Raw genomic sequence first — 27,230 nt, forward strand, 5'->3', positions numbered from 1 at the left:
TTTTATGACTATGTAATGTTTTAAAGGCACCTACTTGTTATAAAATCATAATTTAGGATACATGTGGTAATATTTAGCAAAACTATATTTGGTTTAGTCTTCCCACTGGTATTTATAGTTTACTTTGAATATTTATATTAATAATTAGCTCCTAATTTTTATTTCAAGGCTCAATGACTATCATTGGAATATAATTTTGTTCAGTACAAAGATACTTGTAGCTGCCTGTGATTTATGAGTAAGGCATTAGATCCCTATTTTCAGGCTGAGGGGTGGCAGGCTTCACGTACAGTGGGAATGGAGTAATTACAGGAGGGAATTGTAGGAGCTTTGAAGTCAGAGAGGGAGGTAGAGACCTGTTTACCTAGGACCTCAAAGGTCTTTGGAATTTTACTTTTATTCTGAGATAGGAATCTGCTGGAAGGATTTGAACAGGTGATTGAATATGTCAGGAACTTTGAGGTTGAGTTGAGCTTCTAAGATGATTGAATGGTGGGATGAATCTGTTATGTAAGTAAGAGAATACCAACTTGGCAGGAAGAGAACATATTGTGCATCCCTCACTGAATTCAGTAATAAATACAAATGTGTACATGTGATTAAAAAAAGGTGAATTGATATGTGTGGTGATAATTTTCAAAGTAGGTATGTTAGAGTTAAATATTATTAACATAATTTAATAAGGCAATTTATAAAATCAGTAACAAAAATATTTTCTCAGGTGGTTGGGAGACAACTTCAACAAGAAGCGGCTGACAGCCTAAAAAAATTAACTATGTTAGAGTCTCCACTGGAAGGTATATCACATTATCACATTAATTTGGATGAGACACAGGTCCCAAAGAAGAAATTATTTCAAATGGAAAGTCAAGTATGTATGGAACTTAGCATGTCAACTGTTATTCTGTAGCTAGTTGAATTACATAACATGTTTTAGGATACTAATTATGGCAGAAGCTTGATTTTTTATTTTCATTACAATGAATTATTTCCATTTTACTATCTCTATAATGTACTTATTTTTTTATATAGTGACTTTCATTCTACCATTTTGAAAAACCATTGCATACCTTTTCTCTTACAATATGTACCCTTGGAAAAGTTGAGAATTATACATCATTCCTCATAGAAAACTGACTTTTGTCCTGTTAAAACAGTATTTTTAAGTAATTTTTGTATTGCTCTGATGAGGCAGGCCAGATTAAATCAGAGAAGAATGTTTCATGGAATGTTCCAGAAAATTGTCTTATTTCTTCACTTTTGTGAGTGGACACAGAATCTGTGTCTATTTATTTCACAGATTCTAGGTTAACTTGTACAGAAAGGCCATTATACTATTCTTTTAAAAGTGCATGTTTTAGGTTAATTTACAAACTATTTGAAAAGTTAGGCATTTTCTTTATTTATCTTTTATTTAAAATATACTATAAAACTGTGGAAATATTTAAATTTGAGATAACATGTACATCAAAAATTGAGAGTTGAGAAAATTATCTTGATCCTGCCTTTGGATTTTAAAAACAGTTTCACTGAGATATCATTCACATTTCAGAGAGTTCGACCATTTAAAATGTACAACTCAGTATCTATTAGTATATTCACAGCATTTTCATCACCCTGAAAAGCAACCCCACATCTCCCAGGCATGACTGCAGCCTTCCTCCATGTCCCTCCACCTACCTCTGTTGTAGGCGACCACCATCTATCTACTTTTGTCTCCATATGTTTGCCTGTTCTGCTTATTTCATATACATAGAGTTATACAATACGTAGTCCTTTGTGACTGGCTTTTTCACTTAGCATAATGTTTTCAGAATTCACTTAGCATAATGTTTTAGCACACCTTGGTAGTTTATTTCTTCTTATAGTTAAATGATATTCTATTCCATGGCTACACTGATTTTCCATTCTTTCATCAGTTGATGGACCTTTAGGTTAGTTTCCACTTTTTAGCTTTTATGAAAAATGCTGCTGTGAACATTCACTTACAGGTTATTATGTGGACACGGGTTTTTATTTCTCTGCCATTGGACTTTATCCTCAGAGTTAATTGGGCAGATTTCAGCACTTGTCTTGCTCATGCTATTCTTTCTACCTTCTCAGTTTCTGTTCATCTAGCCTCATTCACTCAGACGTGGCAGACAATTTATTGTTTTCATGAAGCTTTCTCTGACTGTTCTCTCATTGACCTTATGTGTTAGCAATCATTGTCTAGTCTGTGCAGAAAAACTTAGTTCTTAATTTTACATGGCTTTTTTTATGGAAGATAATTTTCTCTCATTATAAATTTGCTTAATGGGGGAATAATATATAATATGTATGCCACCTGTCCTTGCATACATTGAAAATATTTTAGCTTAGAAGTTTGTAGCATACAATTCAATACTTTATACCATACCAATTATTTCTTCTTTGAGACCTTGACACAGTAAGGTTTATATTCTAAGTGTGTTTTTAGCAATTATATATCAAATCTAAACCAATTAGTTTAATACAGGAGACTTGTTAAATCACATATTTATGTTTTTCTCTCTATGAAAAAGAATCTAAATTGGCCTTTTTTCACTATGCAGCAGAACTGTATTTCTGGACTGCTACCAGTTTGTCAGCTGAACAGTTCTGGGTGCAGCTTGTCCGATGACAGATAGCAGAGCACCTCAATCTGAGTGCTCAGCAGAGTGCTTGTGAAGGCAGCACCACAGCAACAGTTGCTCAGAGGGAACAGATTCAGGAGCCTTGATTTAGCAATAGAGTCCAGGGTTTTCAGCTCAGTGTCTTTAGCCTGTCTCTGCTGGTCATGTCAGTTATGTACTATTCAATCCAGGAGGTGCTGTTTACATTGTAGTACATACATAGTCATTGCCTAATGAGTCATACAGAGAGAAAAGTAAGTTATAAATTATGTCCCCCATTTGCTGCAACTCTCAGTGGTAAGAATGATTCAGTGCAGCTATAGGAGAGTACTTCCATTGGCATGCCACCTGCCTAAAATACACAATTTTATTAAGATATACAATAAAATTATTATGCTAATAGCAAATATTTTATGTAGCTCACTATGTTCCACGTAGTCTTCTAAGTGTTTCATGTTAGTCCCCAGTTAAACACCTGGTTTTGGAAGGCTGAAGCAGGAGGATCGTTTGAGCCCATGAGTTTGAGACCAGCCAGAGCAATATAGTGAGATCCTGTCTCAAAAAAAAAAAATTAAACACTTATCTGAGGCATGGTGGTGCACACCTGTAGTCCCAGCTACATTGGGAGGCCATGGTAGGAGGGTCGTTTGAGCTTGGAATATTGAGGCTGTAGTGAACAGTGATCAAGCCACTGCACTCCAGGCTGGGTAACAGAGGGAGACTCTGTCTCATAAATAAAACGTTTTGTATAGATTCCCATAGAAGTGAGTTAGACATCAGTCATAGAGTTATTAGCCACTTTGATGTCTACCTTGGGAGTAAAACATATAATAAGGGGCAGCGTTAAACCATCTCAATCAATAGCCTCCAACTTCTCGAGAAGGTTCTTATTTCATGAATTTCTAAACAAGCGACTACCTGGATTAAGACATTTGGTGGACACCATTTTGAGATGAAGAATCTTGAGTGAGAAGAAGGGAGATCTCTACTTACTGAAGCTTCCCAATGACATAGTTAAGTGTCCCCCAAAAGAAACTTTAGAACAAGACTTTCATCATGCCATATCTCTATGGAAAAGGAATTTCTTTAAAAGAAAACAAAGGCAAACAATTGATAATATGATTCTCATGGGAAAGTTTTCATCATAAAAGAAAAAGAGGGCTGGGTGCCGTGGCTCACGTCTGTAATCCCAACACTTTGGGAGGCTGAGGTGCGTGGATTACCTGAGGTCAGCAGTTCAAAAACAGCCTGGCCAACATGGTGAAACCCTGTCTCTACTGAAAATACAAAAATTAGCCAGGTGTGGTGGTGTGCACCTGTAGTCCCAGCTACTTGGGAGGCCGAGGCAGGAGAATCACTTGAACCCAGGAGGTGGAAGTTGCAGTAAGCCGAGATGGTGCCACTGCACTCCAGCCTGGATGACACAGTGTGACTCCATCTCAAAAAAAAGAAAAAAAGAAAAGCAAAAAAGGGACAAAGTATACTGGTCCAAAAAAGAAGAAAGCAAGAAAAAAAGGACAAAGTATACTGGTTACTATCATAACAGTGAGATAGTCCCCCTTTGAGATTAGAAAATAACAGTATACTCAAAGTAACATTAATGAGAACCAACATAAAATAGACAACATTCACTATCTACAAAAGTAATCTGCACCAATTAGCAATGTATGAGTATGTGGTTGAGAATATTTTGTATAACATGTGTACTAGAAGGAAGAGACCTCAAGAAAATGGTCAGAGCTGGAAATGTAGATTAGGGAATCTAGGTCAAAGTTTTGAGATTTTAGGAGTCCTGAGAGAATTTAAAAAGAGAAATAGCCACCATGCATGGTGGCCACACCTGTAATCCCAGCACTTTGGGAGGCCAAGGCAGGAAGATCATGAGGTCAGGAGTTCAAGACCAGTCTGGCCAACAAGTTTCTTATATAGGTAAACGTGTTCCATGATGGTTTGCTGCACCTATCAATCCATCACCTAGATATTAAGCCCTGTGGGCATTAGTTATTGATCTTGATGCTTTCCCTCCTGACCCCAACAGGCCCCAGTGTTTGTTGTTCCCCTCCCCGAGTCCATGTGTTCTTATCGTTCAGCTCCCACTTATAAGTGAGAAGATGCAGTGTTTGGTTTTTTCTTCCTGCATTAGTTTGCTGAAGATATCAGCTTCGGGTTCATCCATATCCCTGCAAATAGCATGATCTCATTCATTTTTATGGCTCCATAGTATTCCATGGTGTATATATACCACATTTTCTTTATCCCATTATCACTGATAATGTCTATCTGGGTTGATTCCATGTCTTTACTATTGTGAATAGTGCTGCAGTGAACATGCAAATGCATGTATCTTTATAATAGAATAATTTATATTCCAACGTATGGTAATTTTAAATCAGTTTTGGTATTAAAAATCATGCATTTTGGAAAATATTGATAATGGAAAAATCCAAATTCTGCCAAAATATGTTGAGAAAATAGAGGATAAATATATCTTTTCAAACTTTAAATGCCTCAGGCTCTTAGTTAATCTTCCCCAGATCTGGGAAGACCTAGAAGGGGAGAGATTGGGCTACCTTAATGAGGGCCATTTCAATCTCTTGGCCCTGCAGCAGCCATTTCAAAATACGTCAAAAAATATATTTGGGGGTAAAATATTTTGATTTCCTTCAGCTTCTTCTCTCTGTGATGCTGCACCAGAATCAGATTAGAAAGGAAGCCACATTATAAGTGTTAATAAAACCCATCTGATGAGATTTGATAATTTGAAGGGTGTGTTTCCCAGACCCTTTAGATAGAAATTGGGGCCAAAGAAAACAAGGTCTTATTCCTCTATATAAATCTGTCAGTGCTTTAAGCAGTGAAAGAAAGATTTTTCATTTAATTTTACAGACTTGATACTAATGAAAAGGATAGCTTGTAAAATATAAATCTCTTTTTCTATAAAAAGGACACGTTGTTGATTCTCTTAGACCTTGAACCCTGGCCAGTGATTTGAAACCAAGTAGTACCTATCTCCAGATCTCTAGTACCAAATTAATTTGGGGTGGGGGGGTAACAGTTTTATTGAGAAATAATGAACACGCTATGCAATTCACTCATTTAAAGTATAGAATTCATTGACTTTAGTATTTTCAGAGAGTTATGCCGTCATTATTACAATTAATTTTAGAACATTTTCATCACCCGAAAAACAAACCCCACATCATTTAGCCATCTTCACCAGTTTTCTCATCCTCCGTCAGCCCTAGGGAACCACCCACCTTCTTTGTATACATTTGCCTATAAGTCTCTGAAATAAAAAGCAAGTGGTCTGCTGGGACTGGCTTATTTCACTTAGCATAATTTTTCATGCTGCATCTGTGCTGTAGCAGGTATTCATGCCGGGTTTTTGCTCCTTAGTTCAGCTACATCTGGGTTCTTCTCTCGTGACCAGGAAAAATTAAGCATGCCGACACATTGAGGAGGGCAGAATTTATTATGTGAAAGGACAGCTCTCAGCAAAGAGAGGGGTCCTGCAAAGAGGTTTCCACCTCACAATTGAATACCAGGATCACATGAGCTGAAGCGGCCAGGCTCCTCCTCTGCATAAGGCGTGAATTCCTGGTGACTCCACCCCATCCCCCCACTGCATGTGGGCCTCCGGTCTGCTGTGGGCATGTCCAGGCAAGACAAGTCCAGGTTCCCTTATCTCCACATAATATCTGGTGTAAACACTTGTGGGGCTGGTTGGAGATTCTCCGGGGACCCTTCCATATCTGCCTAGGCATTTTGCTGTCTCCTCCTCATACGGTATCTGTACTTAATTTCTTCTTATTGCTGAGTAATATTCCACTGTATGTATACATCAAACATTTCATTTATCCATTCACCAGGTGATGGACCTTTGGGTTCTCTCCCACCCAAAGGTGACAGACGTTCTGGTTCTTTCCACTTTTTGACTCCTATTAATAATGCTGCTGTAAACATTTATGTATGAGTTTTTGTGCATGCGTATGTTTTTACTTTTCTGGAACATATACTTATGACTGGAATTTCTGTGTCATATGGTAACTTCATGCTTAACCCTTTAAGGAGCTGCCAGTTTGTTTTCCAAAGTGGCTGCATCACTTTACATTCCCAGCAGCATTAGATAAGGGTTTTAATTTCTTTACATTTTTCCTAATACTCTTTTCTCTTGAACAAAGATTTTATCCTGTGGTGTGAAGTGATACCACATGTGGTTTTGATTTACATTTTCCTAATGACTAATTACATTAGGCATCTATTAATGTGCTTATCCATCTTTATATCTTCTTTGCAGATATATCTATTCAAAATCTTTGCCCATTTTTTAAAATTGGCTTATCTTGTTATTTATTAATTGCAAGAGTTATTTATATTTCCTATATATGTAAGTCCCTTATCAGATACACGCTTTTCAAATACTTTCTTCTACTTGGCGTCTTACCTTTTCACTTCTTCATACTGTCTTCTGAGGCACAGCAGTTTTCAATTTTGAAGTCCATTGAATCCATTTTTCCTTTGGAGTCATAGCTAAGAAAACACAGGCAAATGCAGTCACGAAGATTTATGCCAGTGTTTTCTTCTGAGGGTTTTATAGTTTTAGCTTTTACAGTTAACTATTTTATTTTGAGTTAATTATTAAATAAGATATTTGATCGAACTTTATTTATTTTTTGCTTATGGATACCCAGTTGTCCCAGCACCATTTGTTGAAAAGACTATTCTTTTCCCATTTTGTTCTTTTGTTAAGCTTGTATAAAATCAATTGACTGTAAAAGTGCAGGCTTATTTTTAGATTGTCAATTCTTAGCTTGTTTATGTCTATTCTTATGTCAAGGCCCAATAGAATTGAATGAGAAGTTTTTTTCAATCATGTTGCATATTACCAGTTGTCTTATGTCATAATAAAAATTAAATTTAGTGGAATGTCTGTAACTTCACCTTTTGTGTCACAAAGGAGTCTCTGGCCAGCTTATACCTTACTTCCTCTAAGACATGATCAGACGCCAGGCTTACAAGACACACTTAATTTCTTTTTTTCTCCATTCAAGCCTTTAGTCTCTTTTCCATTGCCTCCCACTATAGTTATATTTTCAGTAAGTTTTGGTTACAGGATCTGCTGACATAGTCTAATATTCAGTGCATTATGTTTTACTAACTCATTATAATTCATAGAACCTTCCATAGATGTTTACCATCTAGGAAGGAGAAGTTTAAGTCTGAGCCACCAGCTTTTCTCAGTGGAAATCAAGTGAAGTCATCATCTTGCAGTTTACAGACCCTCTTTCCTCTTGGTAGCTGGTTCTCTTGGGTAGCACTGTGGCTAATCCTTTTCTTAGTGCAGATCTTGCATTCTCAGAAACCACAGTTCCCTGTATTGACCTCCCTTTACTGAAACAGAGATGCACAGCTCTGCTTTCTAGCTCAGTAGAGGATTCTTGGAATAAAACGTTTAACTCATTCCAAGAAAAAGTCTTAGGAGTGCAGCACTTCAAAATCAGATAACGTTCAGGCAATTTATCAGAGACACATAGTAGATTAGTATTTTGACTTTCAAAATTTCAGAGCCAAGTTGTGTGCTATAGAGAAGCATTGTGGCATAACATAGAGATGGGATGGTCTTAACTTCTCCATACAAACAAGCTTGGAGTAAGGTAAAGGAGAAATTGCATTTGTGTCTTAACACTCAAAAACACACTATGCTTATTTTACTTCTGTGAAGAATAAAAATCATTCCATAATATTCTCCTTATTTCCTCATTTAGAAAAGAAAATGAAAATTGAATACTAGGTTGATTAATAAATACTCAAAACTTCTTCTTTTAGAATTTTAGTTAATTGAAATCAGGTAAATGTCTGATTTTGCCTATGTCACCCAGTATTTCTAGGTGTTTTTCAAATCATACATCTTCTTGCTTCCCAGTCTTACTTCCTAACTTGAGGGGAAATTGTAAGAAGACACCCTTGCCTTGTTATCAGAGTTCATAATTGAAGGAGTTTTAGGAAAATTCCTCCTCAGCAGCTTATGTCTCTCTCCTGGTTATCTACTGCTTCTCAATAATGTTTGACATCAATAAATAAATATCAACATTTATTAGATCCTGCTTTAAAGGAGACTCTTTTCTGCTGCATAAGTTATGTTTCCTGTTGTCTCTTTTTAAAACTTATTTTCCTAACAATTACCCAGAGTCTTGTGGCTTGAAAGAAAAACATTTATTTTGCTCATGAACCTGTGGTTTGGGAAAAACTTGGCCAGGACAGCTTGTCTCTGCTCCCTTCAGCATCCCTAGGAACAGCTGATCAGTTGGGGAAATGGAATCCTCTGAAGCTTTGGTCACCCACTTGTTTGATGGTTGATGCTGCCCATCGGCTGTAAACTTGGTTGGGACAGGCAGCATGAACACTGAAACAGGCACTTTCAGGCTCTCTTTGTGGCCTGATGGCTCTCACAATTGGGGCTGGGTTCCAAGGGAAAACAGTCTGAGATAGGGAAGCCACATGGTATCCCTTTCACTACATTCTACTCATTAGAAGGAAGTCAGTAAGGCTGGCCCATATTCTGTTTTTTAAATGGGATGAATGTAGCTTCTCTTTTGTTTTAATTGACACATATATACATAATTATGGGCTATAGAGTGATATTTTTATACACGTTTATAGTGTGTAATGATCAAGCTAACTAGCACATTTACTACTTCAACCATTTTTCATTTCTTTGAATTGTGGACATTCAAAATTTTCTGGCTTTTTAAAAATATACAATAAGTCATAGTTAACCATATTCACCCTAAAATGCCACAGAACACCAGAACTCACTCCTCTTATCTAACTGTAATTCTGTATCCATTAACCAGCCTCCCCTCCCCTACTTCTGTGAGCTTTTTTTTTGTTAAGAGACAGGGTCTTGCTAGTGTAGTCTGGGCTCTGGGCAACTGTAGTCACCCAGACTGGAGACAGTGGTTTGATCATAGTTCACTGCAGCTTCAAACTCTTGGGCCCATCTGATCCTCACACCTCAGCCTCCTAAGCAGCTGGCATTATGGGCATGCACCATTGCACATGTCTGATTTTTGACTTTGTAGAGATATCTCCCTATGTTGCCCAGGGAGCTCTGGAACTTTTGGCCTCAAATGATTCTCTTGCCTTGGTCTTACAAAGAGCTAGGAAATTACAGGCATCAGCCATATTGCCCAGCCTTCAATTTTCCTTTAGCTCCCTTACATGAGTAAGAATGTGCAGTATTTATCTTTCTGTGTCTGCACTTAACATAACATCCGTCAGACTGATCCATGCGGCCACGAATAACAGGATTTAATTCCTTTATACGGTGAATAGTATTCCACTGTCTTTGTGTGCCACAGTTTTTCATCCATTCATTTGGTGATGGACATGTTGGTTGATTCCATACACAAGCTGTTGTGGATAGAGCTACAGTAAACATATGAGGACAGATATCCTTTTGATCTATTGTTTTCTTTTCTATTGCCTGAATATCTGGTAGTGGGGTTGCTGGATCCCTCGGCAGTCCCATTATTAGTTTTTTTGAGAAAACCTCCTGTTGTTCTCTATTGTGGCTGCACTAATTTACCTTCCCACCAACAGCATGTAAGAGTTTACTGTTCTCTGGAGCCTCACCAGCATTTGTTATTTTTTTGTCTTTTCAATGACAGCAATTTATTCAAATTGAAGCAAGATTATATCACATTGTAGATTTGATTTGTATTTCCCTGAGGATTAGTGATACTGAGCATTTTAAAATTTATTTATTGGATATTTGTATTTCTTTTTCTAAAAAAAAGTATAGTTAGATATTTTACCCAATTTTAAACTCAGATTTTTTTTACTGTGAAGTTGTTTGAGTTTTTTTGTATATTTTGTATATTAGTCCCTTATTAGGTGAATAGCTTGACAATATTTTCTCCTATTCTACAGGTTTTCTCTTCACTCAGTTGTTTGCTGGACAGAAGCTCTTTAGCTTAATGTAGTGTCTTTTGTCTACGATTTGTTGTTTGCCTATGCTTCTGATGTCTTACCCATAAAAATCTTTGTGCAGACTAATGTCCTCAAGCATTTTCCCTATATTTACTTAGAGTAGTTTGATAATTTTGGGCCTTATATTTCAGTCTTCAATTGATTCTGAGTTTATGTTGTTATATGGTGTTACATAGGAAGCTAATATCATTCTTCTCCATATGGATATTTAGTTTTCCCAGTGTCATTCATTTGAAGAGGCTGTCCTTTCCCCAGCGTATGTTCTTGGCATGTTCATCCAAAATCAGTTGGCTGGAAATATGTGGATTTATTTCTGGGTGCCGTATTCTATGGTCTTTACCCCAAGAATCATTACTTCTTAAAATGCAATTCAAATTAGCATGAAACATTTGCAGTTTAAGGAAAGGCTTATAGCATCAGAGTCCTTAATCATAGATTTCATTATTTTGTGGTTTTTTTTGAGATAGGGTCTTTGTCTGTCATCCAGGCAGAAGTGCAGTGATAATAATTCACTGCAGCCCTGAACTCTGGGTACAATCCATCCTTTCACCTCAGTATCCCAACTAGCTGGGTCTACAGGCATGAACCACCATGCCCGGGTAATTAAAAAAAATTTTTTTTTCTAGAGATGGGGGTCTCACTATGTTGCTCTGGCTGATCTCAAATTCCTGGCCTCAAGTGATCTTTCTGCCACAGCTTTTTAAAGTGCTAGGATTACAGGCATGAGCCACCATGCCTAATATAGAGTGTAATATCATTTTCAAAGTCTTATTCCTAGACCCATTTATTGACTTTGGCCTAAATAACTCAATATGATATCTCTGAAACTTTTTTTGACATACTGTGGGGAATGATAATGAAGGAAGGGGGTTAGACACTTTTTACTAGGAGATAACTTTGTGCCATTTAAGGAGGAACAAAAATGAATTATCAGAAAACTAAAAGTAAAATGAAGTACAAAAATTCTGTCGCAAAGATGATGATAGTAAAGAATATATTTTTATGACTCATGGTAGCTTTAACTTTGTTCTTAAAATTCTGAGTAATTTAAGGGTTCACATTTGAAGAATCTGCTGCATTACAGATAACATTTTATTGCAAGTAAATGCATTTCAAAATTTGCTATTGATTTTGTATTAGATTATTCTCAGCCTACTTCATTATCAAGCTATACTATTTTATTCATGCAGTTTGATGATCTTATGGCGGAGAAGGAAGCTGTATCTTCAAAATGTGTCAATTTGGCTAAAGAGAATCAAGTTTTTCAACAGGAGTTATTATCTATGAAAAAAGTACAACAGGAATGTGAAAAACTTGAGGAGGATAAAAAGATGTTGGAAGAAGAAATATTAAATCTTAAGACACATATGGAAAACAGTATGGTAGAACTTAGTAAACTACAAGAATATAAATCAGAGCTAGATGAAAGGGCAATGCAGGCAGTAGAAAAATTAGAAGAAATCCATTTACAGGTAAGTTGTTTAAATCAGGTAAGTTTACTTGTAATGTGCTTTCATTTATTTCACTGCAAATTATATTTTGGAGATTATATATATATATATATATATATATATATATATATATATATAGTTTCCTCTGCCTCTCTTGTAGCAATCTGCTTTGTAGAGTTCTAGAAAAAAGATATCTGTTTTTTCTTTTAAATATTTAAATTTCCATTATTATTATTATAACAAAATCAATCTTTCAGAGTAATGATTCTCATTATGGAGTCACTTGATGATTAAGATCAGTTGGCATAGGAAAAAATTGTGATTTAGAAATTATGTGATAATTATGAATTGGTCTTAAGCTACAGTGTTCATTGATCACTTTTTAAAACTATGAATGGATTCTATTACTTTTTATATGACCAGATTACATTAATACTAGCATAATTACGATTTCAAATTTTTACAAATCAGACTTAATTCTGAATTCAGTTATTAGTTTTGATATTGCTGAAATATTTTAAACTTCATCCTCTTTTTTAACATATTCAAAAATACTCTTTGAATCACTGACTCAAAATGAATGGCAACAAACATAATAATTAGGTTATAATTGTTTTAAAAGTGTATTCTTTTCCTCTGTTTTAGGAACAAGCACAATATAAAAAACAATTAGAGCAGTTAAACAAGGATATAATACAGCTTCACTAAATAAGAAGGAACTCACACTTAAAGATGTGGAATGTAAATTCTACAAAATGAAAACTGCTTATGAAGAGGTTACAACTGAGTTAGAAGAATATAAGGAAGCCTTTGCAGCAGCATTGAAAGCTAACAGTTCCATGTCAAAAAAATTAACTAAGTAAGTCAAAACATACACTCATAGAAAATGAATTAAGCTCATTAATTTGTTTCAAAAGCATAATTTTTAGTGAGATGGCTTCAGGAGATTAGAAGGAAGTGAATGCTAATTTGACAATGTAATTTTGAAAAATAATGTTAGTAAATAATTTTACCTTTAAAATGTTAGTCAAAGATAGTTTTTGTCTCTCCTCTCATTTTTTTTTTTTTTGCTTTTGTATGGCTTTTTTTCCTGAAAAGTCTCATGTAATTAACCTGATCTGTTAGTTTTTTTCACTAAGTATTTTTGAAGCTTTATAATTAATGAAGTGATCTTGTTATAAAATTACTTGTCAGAATTTCCCTAAATAGAAATATTAATGTGTTTAATTTACTTTTCAGTGGATCACAACCTAAATGCAAAGTGGTACTGCTACTCTGGGCACAATTGTTTTTGATTGTGATCTTTAGTATCATCACCAGAGGGTGCCTCAAGAAAGACTATTTGTGTAACATATTCAAGATGTTGCAGAAAGGCACCCTTGTGAAATAGGGAATAAATATCACAGGAATTTAAAGAAGTGTAATTCACAAAGCGGTTAAAAAATAACACCTTGTTCAGCCTGAAGCGGTGTGTGGAAGGCAGAAAGAACATGCCCCACCTCCAGGGCCTTGGTCACAGTGTTGGGGGCTAATTGCCTTCAGAGATGCTTTTGTTCTTTTTGATCACCAACCAGACAATCTAGTTCTCCCCTAGGAGTTGTTGCTCTGAATTATTCCTCAGTGCCAAATGTTTAATTGGTCCTAGATAATGGGTGAAATGTACAAGAGTGAAATCTAAAACTGGTTTACTAAACACAAGTATTCCTAGATTTTTTTTTCTTTCATTTTAGTTTTCTTAACCTACATTAAGGAGTACAACATGATGTTTTGATATAATTATTTCTAGTGAAGTGGTTCTTATAATGAAGCAAATCAACATATTCATTTTCCCACATTATTACCCTTTAAATACAAGTATTTCTAATGGAATCTTCAGAATCTTACAAGTAGAGCCATTTTAGAAGGCAGGAAGTTTTACCTGTTGAGCCATACATCACTGATAGCCATTTCTCTTCCCTGTCTACTTTGTTTGAACTGCTTGTTCAGTAGAAATCACCTTAGAAACAATGGTGCTTCTTTAGAACAATTTTAAAATTATAATTCCTTACAACAGGTATGCTCTTACACACATCTTCTGTGTGAAAACACTATTTAGTGGGTAATTTGGTTTACTCTCAGGGTAAGTTTTTAAAAACTGCAAGTCATTAAGAATCATTTAAGGAAAAATGAAATATTAAGCATTTGTCTTTGCTATCTTTACAGATCGAATAAGAAAATAGCAATGATCAGTATCAGCTCTTTATGGAGAAAGAGCAGGTGAAATATTTTCTCAGCACTCTTCCTACAAGGCGAGGTCGAGAGTCACCTTGTGTTGAAAATCTTACTAGTATAGGACTCAAGAGAAAATATATTCCCCAAATGCCCGTAAGAATTCCTACTTCAAACCTCAGACATCAAATAACTGCCAGAACTACTTGACTGAGGTTAGTTATATGACCGTTTCTCTTTAGGGTTTCATTTCTCTAGCGTAATTCTTGTTTATAATTTGGAGAAATACTGAGTTGTTCTGTTAACTTTTGCATGTGAAGTAAAGATCATAATTAGCTGTGTTAACACAGAAAGGAAATGGGAACTTTACATTTTTTAATTCCCTGGAGCTCTCATTTTCAAGAGATATCCATTTGCTAACTTTATTCAATAAATGTGACTAAATTGACACGTTTGAAATGTCTTTAAAAGCTGCATTTAAGTTAGGTTTTAGAAAAATTGCATGTTATTGCCTGATAACTGATGATATACTTTGAGATGCTTTGGCTTACTCTCTAATTGATTGTAGTTTAGCTGTGGTTCATATCACATTTTTTTTTCTTTTTTTTGAGGCAGTGTCTCACTCTGTCACCCAGGCTGGAGTGTCTTGGTGTCATCTCCACTCACTGCAACCTCCACCTCCCGGGTTCAAGTGATTCTCCTGCCTCAGCCTCCTGAGTAGCTGAGACTACAAGCACCCACCATTACACCCAGCTAATGTTTGCATTTTTAGTAGAGACAGGGTGTCACCATATTGGCCAGGCTCTTCTTGAACTCCTGACCTTGCGATCTGCCTGCCTGAGCCTCTCAAAGTGCTGGGATTACAGGCATGAGCCACCGCACCCGGCCCATGCCACTTTTAAAGTTTATTTGCACCAGCCAGGTGTGGTGGCTCATGCCTGTAATCCCAGCACTTTGGGAGGCTGAGGCAGGTGTATCATGAGGTCAGGAGTTCAAGACCAGCCTGGCCAAGATGGTGAAACCCCATCTCTACTAAAAGTACAAAAAAAAATATTAGCCTGGTGTGGTCGTGGGCACCTGTAATCCCAGCTACTAGGAAGGCTGAGGCAGAGAATTGCTCGAACCTGGGAGACGGAGGTTGCAGGAGCTGAGATTGCACCACTGCACTCCAGCCTGGGTGACAGGGCAAGACTCCATCTTGAAAATTAAAAAAAATTTTAAAAAGTTTATTTGCACCATCTCAATTCTTCCCACTCATAATCACAACTGAATGATTGGCATCCAAACACTTTGCCACATATGGATGTTTATTATTTAGTAGAATCCAAAATAATTGCATTTTATGAATTAAACAAAACACTAAAATATTCATTTCCATTTTTATGTTAAAAGCTTTGTGCTTGGCCAGGCATGGTGGCTCACACTTGTAATCCCAAAATTTGGGGAGGCCGAGGCAGGTGAATCACCTGACGTCAGGAGTTTGAGACCAGCCTGGCCAACATGATGAAACCTGTCTCTAGTAAAATTACAAAAATTAGCAAGGCATGTTGGCAGGCAGGTGTAATCTCAGATACTCAGGAGCCTGAGGCAGGAGAATCACTTGAACCCAGGAGACAGAGGTTGCAGTAAGCCAAGATGATACCACTGCACTATAGACTTGGTGATGCAGACTCTGTCTCAAAACAAAACAAAAAAAAGGTTTGTGCTTTCCTTACATAAGAGTACATCATCTGACTATAAAAATCCTGGAAGAAAACCTAGGAAATACTCTTCTGGCTATCATATTTGTCAATTAATTTATGGCTAAGTCCTCAAAAGCAATTGCAAGAATAACAAAAATTGACAAGTGTGATCTAATTTAGCTAAATAGCTTCTGCACAGCATGAGAAACTATCACGGGATTAAACAGACAGCCTAAAAGAATGGAAGAAAATATTCACAAAGTATGGATATAGCAAACGCCTATTATCCAGAATCCATAAGAGACCTAAACAAATCAACAAGCGAAAAATATATAAGACCATTAAAAATGGGCAAAGGACATGAACAGACAGTTCTCAAAACAACACACGTAAGTGGCCAACAAACATTAACAAATGCTTACCATTGCTAATCATCAGAAAAATGCCAAACAAAACATCAATGAGATACCATTTCACACCAGTCACAATGACTTTTGTTAAAAACAAATAATAAATTAAAACTTTAAAAAGGATGTTGGGGAGGCTGTGGAGAAAAGGGAACACAAACCGTTTGTGGCAATGTAAATTAATTCAGCTACTATGGAAAGCAGTTTGGAAATTAAGAACTAAGAATGACTGTTGGATGCAGCAACCCCATTACTATACTAGGGGTATACCGAAAGGACAATAAATCATTGTAACAAAAAGATGTATACACATGTATGTTCATTGCAGCACTATTCACAATAGCAAAGACGTGGAGTCAATCCAGGTACATCCAAGGTAGATTGAAAATCCAAGGTAGATTGGAAAATTCCATATATACCATGGAATACTATGCAGCCATGAAAAGAACAAAATCACGTCATTTGCAGCAACATGAATACAGCTGGAATCCACTCTCCTAAGCAAACCAACGCAGAAACAGAAACCAAATATCTCATGTTTTCACTCATGTGGGAGCTACATATTGGGTGCACATTGTCATAAAGATGGGAATAATAGACACTGGGAAATAAGAACGGGGAGGGACAGAGTGGTCCAGGGTTGAAAAACTACTTCTTGGGTCCTATGCTCACAACCTGTGTGATGGGTTTAATTGTACTGCAAACCTCGGTATCCCTCAATATGCCTTTGGAAGAAACTTACAGAGGTACCACGTTAATTTAGAATACAAACTAGAAAAAAAAAGAAAAGTTTACTATAAGTAGAGAACAGAAATTTCTTTTTAAGATAAAATTTATTGAACTAAAAAATGGATTAAACTTTTATAAAGGCAGAGTTTTCTAAGAATTTCAAAGCAATGCATTCATTGCAAAAGATGGCTTTAATTACTTAATCTTTTTTTTTTTTTTTTTTTTTTTTTTTTTTTTTTTTTTGTGAGACAGGGTCTCACTCTGTCACCAGGCTGGAGTGCAGTGGTGCAGTCTTGGCTCACTGCAACCTCCACCTCCTGGCTTCAAGCAATTCTCCTGCCTTAGTATCCCAAGTAGCTGGGACTACAGGTGCACATCACTACGCCCAGCTAATTTTTGTATTTTTAGTAGAGATGGGGTTTCCCCATGTTGGCCAGGATGGTCACGATCTCCTGACCTTGTGATCTGCTTGCTTTGGCCTCCCCAAGTGCTGGGATTACAGGTATGAACCACCATGTCTGGCCATTGTTTAACCTTTGTACTAATAAAACACTACCTTTCTAAAATCATGTATATGCAATAGATCAATATTAACTGCATTTTTGTCAGATTACTCTAAACAGCATTACACATATACATCCTCTGTTATCTAAACTTAAAATGAGTAGAAATTTTATTTTATTTATGTGATTATTTTTCTATTTAAGCAAACTTCAAGTTATGTCTAGTCACTAAAAATACTAAAGGCCACATTTTGTAAGTGATACATGATTTTCATGATAATGTTTCTTGTTTAATTTAGACATTTTTTTTTTTTTACTTATTTTAGATGGGGCCGGACTGTGTAGAATAAATAATTAGAGAAACAAAGAGAAGTACATTGACAAAATTTATTAATTAAATTTAGGTTTATTTTAGAAATAAAGTGTAAATAGCAAATGGCATTCCTTTTCATTCTTGGGTTAGTAGATACTACATCAATTTTTTTTCTTACACACATCTAATGAAAGATGTGAAAACAAAAACTTTCACAGAGAAGACTGTACTTATGCACCATAAATTCATCATGTTCCAAAGCTTAAACAGTTCCCAAGAAGTCTGTGCATCTCTTTTTCACTGGCTCTACACTTTCTTAAGTTTTGCCATCCTCATGGAACTGTCAGCCTGCACACTGAAACGATTCTCAGAAAACAAATGTATCATCACGTTCTCAGGGTTTCAGTAGAGATTGAAGGCCAACAGACCTAAGACTCATTCAGAAATACTTAGCTGAGCAATAACCCTTCATAAGCAGTCACTTGACAGGTGACATTTTAAATCTCCTCTAATTTACTGTGTCATTGGCTTACACTTGTTCTCAGGAAAAGTTCCAAATTTTTCACCATGAAATAAAAACACCCATGTCAATGTAATTCTTGTCAAGTTACTCAGCCTTGTTTCTCACCACTTACTGCACTCTGCCCTTTGCTCTAGCACCAAACTGGATGGAGTGGAACTCTGCAGGGCTCTTCCTCACCTCAGGCTCTTTGCCTTTGCCTCTTCCCTCTATCTGGGAAGCTTTTCCTTGTCCTTCAGGTATCAACCTATGTTATCTCCTCCACCAGAAAGCCCATGATATTGACATAAAAGTGGGTAGATGTCCCTTCTCTGTGTTCCACTAGTGCCCTGCTGTATACCTGTCATGGTATCTATGACTCTATATGGACATTGCCTGCCTGTCTGTTTTTTAGGTTATAGCTTATGACTGTTGAGAGGTGGACCATGCCATCTTCATCTTGTAATTCCAGTGCTGGTTCTAGTACCTTAGCATGTGGCTGTTGATTACATGAATGAAGACTGAAAAAGCTCTGATATTTAAACACAATTAGAATTAATGCCATGTGTAAATTATTAAATAGTAATTTTGTATTGTAAATGTACATACATATTTCTCATTCTTATTAACTCTGATAAAGTTCTCAAGTCTTTAGTTTTTAAACTCACACTTAGTTAACTGAAGTGTTTTAGGTAAAGAACAAAATTCTTTATTTTTCTTTCCAGCTGTTGCTGTATTGGACACTTGCTCCCATCTACTTTCTTCTCTAGAATCCACGGGTAAGCCACATCTAATGAAGAGAATATTTAACCATAAAGTCTTAAGGAAAAATTGTATGATGATTTAAAAGATTATAAAATTTTATTACTGGGCTATTTACACATTTTAATTGTTTCTCATAAAATATATAACATTCCAATATTTACTGAAGTAGGATATTTTTGTATCATATGTATGATTATAATTTATAGGGTATTTTAAATGATGTTTTTTGGCCTCCTTAAGTTTTAAGTGGATCTTGCAAATGAAAACCAGTATTATTGAGTTTGACATACTCAAATTGCCCAAATGTCAGCTGTTTAAACAACTAAGTCATCATTGATACTTTAGTAAAGGTTAGTAAAGGTCATCGAAGGCTTATTTGCATTTTACAGTTTTTATTACTTAGGAGAGTTAAGGAGTACCTGCCAGGTTTGTCCGTGCTAATGTTACAATTTTCTTTCTGTAGTTCAACTGTATTTTGTATGGAGATACTTTGAGGCTCTGTAAATATCTGGTTACTCCTCAGAACCCACTAGATTTAGCATTTCATGGATGACTTGTGTTTGAACAATTATTACTATGATGGTTACCAGATGATTATTTTCTTATTCTCTTCTTTGTTCTACGTGGAGAAATAAAACCAATAAATAAGGGAGAAGGAAAGCTCATGATTCTGATGCTCCAATTCCCCAAGATTAGGCCAGTAGTAGACATTCCAAGCTGAATTTATGTCTCTTTGATTTGTCTCCATTACTCTGTCGGCACTTTTTTACTTTCTGGCAGAAGATGTTCTAAGCTCAGCTTGTATTTTCTCTGCTCCAGCTCTGGAATGAGTAATTTTTTTTAGAAGCAGAGGTGGAGCCACTGAGGAAGCACAGGTGAGCCCTCCCCAGTGTGTACTCACTGGTCCCCAACAGAAGAACCACTGCCACATCCACTGAGGTACCAAGAAACTAGCAAAGGGCCTTCTGGCTGTCTGGGGAGAGTCCTCATGTGGACCCTGGCTGTCTCAGAGGTTCTGGATTAGTCTTCCTGTAGCCTCTGTGTTGTGTCTTTAGATCGGGGCTCTGTGGGAAGGGCCCTGAGAGACCCAACAGCACAGCGTGCCTTATCTGCCAAATGTCCCTCCCTTCTTCACACTCTGACACTCAGGAATAGGGTAGATGGTGTGTCCAGGCAGTGTCAGGCCACCTCACTTTCTCCTTTGAGACGGGCCCAGAGGGCCTTTGGGGTGAGTGTGGAGCTGGGAACCTGGAGCCTGAGACCAACTGTCTCTCCCTGTATCTTGGAGGAAAGGCCATGTCCCAAAAAAAACCCCAGGGCCTGACCTCTGGGCACACATGCAGGGAGGGAGGGTCTATGAGCTGAGGGGGACACTGTAATGAGACTTTGAACCCCGTTGCTCCGGGGCCTGGTCAGTGGACCATGGTCAGAAATGACCTGGTCATCAGGACCTAGTCATTTGGGACCTGATCAGCAGGGGCCTGGTTAGTGGCGGCCTCCTCAGTAAAGGCCTCATCAGTGGGGACCTGGTGACCTAGTCATTGGAAGCCTAGTCAGTGGGGGGACCTAGTCAGTGGTGGCTTTTTTAGTGGGGTCTGATCTGTTGGAACATAAACAATGAAAAACTGGTTGGTGGGGCATACACAATATATCACGGGCCTGGTCAGTGTGGGGACTTAGTGGCTTGGAGCCTGGTCAGTGAGGGCCTGGTCAGAGAGGGCTCGGTCAGCTGGGTACTCGTTCATGGAGAATTGTTCAGTGGGGGGTCGGGTGGGCAGCAACCTGGTAAATTGTGGTCTTGTCAGTGGGAACCCGGTCTTGTCAATGGGGACCAGGTCAGTGGAAAATTGGTCAGTGGGGTCTGGCCCATGAGGCCTATTAAGTGTGGGCCTGGTTAGGAAGACATGGTCAGTGGGGACTTGATCAGTGGGACCTGGTCAATGGAGGAGTGGTCATTAGGGGCCTTATCACTCATCACTGGGAACCTGGTCAGGGGCAGTTGGTCAGTACCTAGCCTGCTGGCCACTATGTGACCTCAGGCGGGGGGTTGTCTGTGGAGCCTCCTTGCCTCCATCTGCAGGGAAAGTGAGTCAGGGCACCCTGGAGGGTGGCTGGAAAGAGAAGGTGAGAAGATGTGTTGAATCCAATACTGCTTGGCAGACCTACAACTTTACAAATGACCTGTGTTCCACCTAGAGAGGGTGCCAGCCCTCTCAGCATTATGCAGTGCCCCTCCTCTGTCTGCATCCCCAGGACCACCATGGGTGGAGTGGGCAGAGATTGGGGAGCACCTATAGAGGCTCTAATGCTCTAAGGTGACAGTGATGAGGACTTGGGTGCACCCATGAGTGGAGAAGCTAGGCCTGTCCAGAGAAGCAAGACAAACACACACATACACACACACACACACAGGCACACATGCATACACAAATACATTGCATACACACATGTCAGTTCAGGGGATAGAGGACACTGACTCTGGGCCCTGTTGACCCAAGCAGACTCCCATGGTGGTGGGTTGTGTCACCCCACAGTGTCACTGTTGCTGAGTCCCCATTGCCTCTGTGTTGTGGAGCAGTTAGAGACACACAGCAGTGTCTGTGAGTAGCTCTGCGTGAAGGACCATTTTCTAGATGAGAGGCACATCTCAACACAGCTCACTGATCAGATTCAGGTGAGTGGGACCTGCTCTTTTCTCTTCCTCCTGGCTTGGGAAAAGTCACTATCAGGTGGGTGGTTTTGGCCTCTGGGCAGCTACTGAGGGTAATCGCTGAACACTCACCAGCTGCCTGTTATGTGCTGACAGTCATCTCATTCATCCTCGCAGCAATTCCATTCTGCATCTTTTCTGATCACCTCCGTGACCACAGAGGGCAACCCCATCAGGGCCCTGTCACCAGGCCCAGTCTAGCTCCATGATAACCAAGACACAGGTCCAGAGACAATCGTCCTACATTGTGCCTGCAACTGACCCCCCTTGGTAGGTAGTGACCAGCACAACATGGAAGAAGCCAGGGCAGCATGCAGCCAGCTGCTCTGCAGCCCCAAATGGCTCCTGGGCCTTCGGAAGTCATTCATAAAGGGGAAGCTGGTCACTTTGAGGTCCCTGAAGGGAAGGGTGAACGTGCATCCCAACAGCCCTGGCAGCCAGCAGCATGCCATACATATTCTCACCCAACGTGTGTGACAGAGATCCCCTCCTGGGGCACAAGTCCCATACCTAAAGCATCCTGCCCCAGTCGGACCTCATACTGAGCCCTGGGAGGGGAGGGGCACAGTGGGCCCCCCTGCAGCAGCCAGGATTACCACCCAGGGGACTCGGCCTTCTGTGGCCCTGGCCAGACTTAGAATTTGGCCCAAGACAAACTTACTCGGAGCAGCTTCTCAGTACCTGGGGCCTGTGCATGCCAGGCAAGGCCAAGCTGGCTCAAAGAGCAACCAGCCACCTCTGCAAGGGTGTGCCAGGAGCAGGTGGAGCAGTCACTAACCTCACCCACTGAAGGAAACAGGGATGGCCAGTTTCCCACAGTCTGAGTGACCACCACCTGACAGCTGATGGAGTGGAGGCCTGAGGAAAAGCAGATGGCACTGGGACTCCACCTCCAGGGCAGAATAACTGATTTACCCTGACTGGCAGGGATTGACGTTGGTGGCTGGTCCACTGGCTCCTGGCACACCCTTGCAGAGGTGGCTGGTTGCTCTTTGAGCCAGCTTGGCTTTGCCTGGCATGCACAGGCCTCAGTGCAACAAATGTGCTGCAAATGGAGCCACATAGAGGAAATGAGCAGCAGGCTCAGAACTGGGGTGTGTGCCACCTTTGGGGCTCCAGTCCAAGCATCGGGGCTTCTACAGCACTGTGGGCTTCTCAGGTGCCAAGAGGCAGACCACAGGCCATCTTGAGTAGGACTCTGGTAAGAGCTTCCTTGTGTATGTGGATGATGTCCAGAATGTTGGCCTGGTGTCCCTGAGACAGCACTAACAGGTCCATGACTGGGTCCAGATCCTGCCTGGGCTGATGGGCAAAGAGCTCACTGACAGTGTGGAAGGCATCTATGGTGAAGTGGATCTATGTTCAAGTGCAGAAAGGGCCCAATCTTGTAGATGAAGCATACAGCCAGCTTCTGGATGCAGGTGCAGTGCCACACTTTTTGTCACTTCCTGATGTGCCCCACCAGCACTGAAGAGATAGCCTGGAGACAGGGCAAGAGGAAGGCTGAGAAGGATGAGATGGTGAGTGCCAGATTCTTCCTGGCCCTGAGCCCACCCCCAGTGTGACACTCAACTTTTAGGAGTGGGAGAGCAAGATTGACGGCTTCAAGTGCTTCACCAAGAAGATGGACAACAGGGCACTCAGCTCAACTTCACAGCCAACGAGTGGTGGCAGGCTTTGAGAAAGAGCATCAGAAGCCTGACAGTTCTCCTTCAGCCTCAGCCAGGCCTTGGAGCTGGACCAGGCCATCCACTTCAGTATAGATGCCTTCCACTCTGTCAGTGAGCTCTTTGCCGGTCAGTCCAGGAAGGACCTGGACCCAGCCATGGACCTGTTAGTGCTGTCTCAGGGACACCAGACCAACATCCTGGACATCATCCACATACACAAGGAAGCTCTTACCAAAGTCATGGAGAGCAGGCAACACGTGGCAGAAGGGAAGACAGAGGTGCAGAGGCTGAGGACGTCAGAATCACAGGAACAGGATTTCTTTGGCCACTTTGGCTGAAATTCACCACTTCCATCCAATTCCAGTGAGAGACATGGACTCACAGATGCAGCATTTCTTGCAACAAGAGATACTACTTTTTCAAAAAGTCACCCAGGAATTGATAGTGTTGAATGACTCGATACTCGATCGTGGACGGTTTCCAGTTCAAGGATACTTTCTACAGCAGAATAATAACACTAGCAAAGAGCTAGTACAAGGATGGTTTTGTGCTCAACTGAAATCAGCTGAATACAGAATTGTATAGGAAACAGTTAATATGGTGATAGAATAGAAACAGTAGCAATCGTGAACTAAATCATACTATGAATGCCTAAACTACTGCTGTAACGTTTGGAAAAATGATAATACCACTTTATTGCTTTTCGAAGTATGAATATTTTAGTGTATATGCTCTAGACTTCAAACTCTTAAAGAGTCTCAAAGAAGTTGGCTGGATAAAGCCTGCTGTGGATGTCTTTATATTCAAAGATTGATGATGCAATTTGAATATGTGTCCCCACCGAATCTCATGTTGAATTATATTTCCTAATGTGGAAGGTGGATCCTGGTATAAGGTGATTGAATTATGAAGGCAAATTTCTCATGAATGGTTCAGCACCATCCCCTTGTACCATCCTCACAATAATGAGTGACTTCTCATGAGATGTAGTCACTGAAATCTCTATATCACCTCCCCACTCTCCGTGTTTTCCCCTTGCCATGTGAGACAATTGATTCTTTCTTTGCCTTCCATGATTATTGAAAGATTTCTGAGGCCTAGAAGCAGAAGCACTGTGCTTAGAACCATGAGCCAATTAAACCTCTTTTTCAAAATAAATCATACAGAAAATGGCAAATGAGGACTGGAGCGTTGCTATACAGATACCTGGAAATGTGGAAGCAGCTTTGGAACCAGGTAATGGATGGAGGTTGGAAGAGTTTGGAGGGCTCAAAAGAAGACAGATGAGAAAACTTTTGGACCATCTTAGAGTCTGGTTCAATGGTTGTGACAAAAATCCTGACAGAAACATGGACAGTGAAGGCCAGGCTGAGGAGGTCTCAGAGAGAAATAAGAAGCTTTCTGGAAAATGTCTTCCTTTTGGATATGGAAAGCTTACACAATGCCTGCTTTTTATTTCAGAGACTCATAGGCAAAAGAGACTGTAGCCTTGACCCAGATGAGACTTTGGACTTTGTAACTTTGAGTTAATCCTGAAATGAGTTAAGACTTTGGGAAACTGCTGGCAAGGCATGTTTGTATTTTGCAATGTGAGAAGGACATGAGATTCATCGCGTCAAGGACAGAATAATACGGTTTTTGTCTATGTCCCTACCAAAACTCATGTGGAATTATATTTTGTAATGTTACAGGCAAGATCTAGGTGGAAAAAGATTTAGTCATAAAATGGTGCAGGTAGATACTTCACGAACGATAAAGAACCATCACCTTGATGCTATCCTCCTGATAATGAGTGAGTTCCCATGAGATCTGGTTGTTTAACAGATCTCATCCTCCTGCTCCTGCTTTAGGAGATATCTCATTGTCCCTTGGCTTTCTGATATAATGAGGAGGCTTCCTGATTCCTCCCAGAAACAGAAGACACAATGCTTCCTTCACAGCTTGCAGAACCATGAGTCAATTACACCTCTTTTATTTACAATAATACAGAAAAGTAGAACTGCAGAGAGGAGCTGTGAAATGCCTTCAAGGCCTTTTTCCCTTTGTTTTGGCTATTAGCACAGGGCTTCTTTATATGCAAATTTCTGAAATCTTCTTGAATGTTTCCCCTTAAATGGGATTTTTGTTATTGCTACATAGCCAACCTGCTATACAGATTTCTGAAAAAGTAGAAGCAGGCTCAGTAGTGGGTAGCAAACAAAGATTGGAAGGGTTTGGAGGGATTAGATTATGACAGGGAGTGGGAGGGAGTGATTTAATCATGGATGGGTGGGGGTGGATGTGGAAGGGAAAAAGGGGTGGGTAGGGTGGGAGGGAGTAGACTGGCTGTACGGTGGTGGGAGGGTGGTGGTGGGAGGGTGGTGGGTAGTAGGAAGGGGTAGTAGCCTGCTGCAGAGGCAGAGTCTCATGGAAAATCCCTACTAGGGAAGCGCACCTGTGGCTTTGCAGGTTTGAGCCCCAATGGCTGCTCTCATGGACTGGACTAGTGTTGAGTGCCTGTAGCTTTTCCACACGGAGGGTGCAAGCTGTTCGTGGGTCTATGTATCTGGGGTCTGGAGGGTGGTGGCCCCCTGCATGGGGGCTCCAAGTCCATATTTTCCTTCTGCACTGCCCTAGTAGAGGTTTCCCAAGAATGCTTCATCTGCAGCAGGCTTCTGCCTGGAAACAGTGGGAGGTGGGGGTGAGAGGCAGATCCTTCACCAATGGTTAGGCAACATCTTCTTGATGCTGTCTTCATGATAGTGTGTTCTCATGAGATCTGGTTATATAACAGGGGGTGGCACCTCTTTCCTCTCTCAGTCTTTCTTCTACCCCTGCCATTTGAAACATCTCATTGCCCCTTGGCCTTCTGGTATGATTGGAAGGCTTCCTGATCTGATCCTCCCAGAAGCAGAAGCCACTGTGCTTCCTTTACAGCCTGCTGGACCGTGAGTCAATTAAACCTCTTTTCTTTATGATCATGCAGAAAATTAGTACTATGAAGTGGAGCTATGAAATGCCTTCAAGGCCCTTTCCCCTTTGTCTTGGCAACCAGCACTCAGCTTCTTTTCATGCAAATATCTGAATCCTTCATGAACTTTCCCCCTGAAAATGGACTATTCTGTTTTACCACATTGCCAGGCTGTGATAAAGATAGCTGACAATGTAGAACCAGGTTCAGAAGTGGGTAAAAGACAGAGGTCAGAAGAGTTGGGAAAGCTTAGAAGACAGCAAGATGAGGAAAATATTGGACCACTATAGAGAATTGTTAAGTACTTGTGATAGGAAGGCTGACAAAAGTGTAAACACTGAAGTCCAGACCTAAAAGTTCTCAGATGAAAATGAGGAATTTCCTATGAACAAGAGACAAGATTACATTTGATTGGCCTTAACAAAGAAGCTGGCTGCATGGGGACCCTGCCCTGGAGATCTGTGAAACTATGAACTTGGGGGTGATGATTTAGGATGTATCTGGTGAAATGAACATCTAGGCAGCATAGCACAAGAGGTGTCCTGCTTACATTGAACAGCTTGTGTTCTTATGGGTGACCTAAGAAGTGACTTCAAGTTGGAACTTCAAGTGGAGATCTAAAGTTTGGAAAATGTGGAGCCTGGCTAAGTGGTCAAAAAGAAAAGCCGATTTTGAGGGGGAAAATTCAAGAAGGCTTAGGGTATTTGTATAAAAAGGA

The 27,230-nt window shown here is 39.6% G+C and overlaps 1 pseudogene; it reads left to right on the forward strand.

Moving 5' to 3' along the window:
• The first annotated feature begins 735 nt into the window (after positions 1–735).
• LOC134808425 (ankyrin repeat domain-containing protein 18B-like) lies at positions 736–23,900 on the forward strand (annotated as a pseudogene).
• Positions 23,901–27,230: the final 3,330 nt, after the last annotated feature.

The sequence above is a fragment of the Pan troglodytes genome, chromosome 15 (genome assembly GCF_028858775.2).
Source record: "Pan troglodytes isolate AG18354 chromosome 15, NHGRI_mPanTro3-v2.0_pri, whole genome shotgun sequence".
Taxonomy (NCBI): Eukaryota; Metazoa; Chordata; class Mammalia; order Primates; family Hominidae; genus Pan; species Pan troglodytes.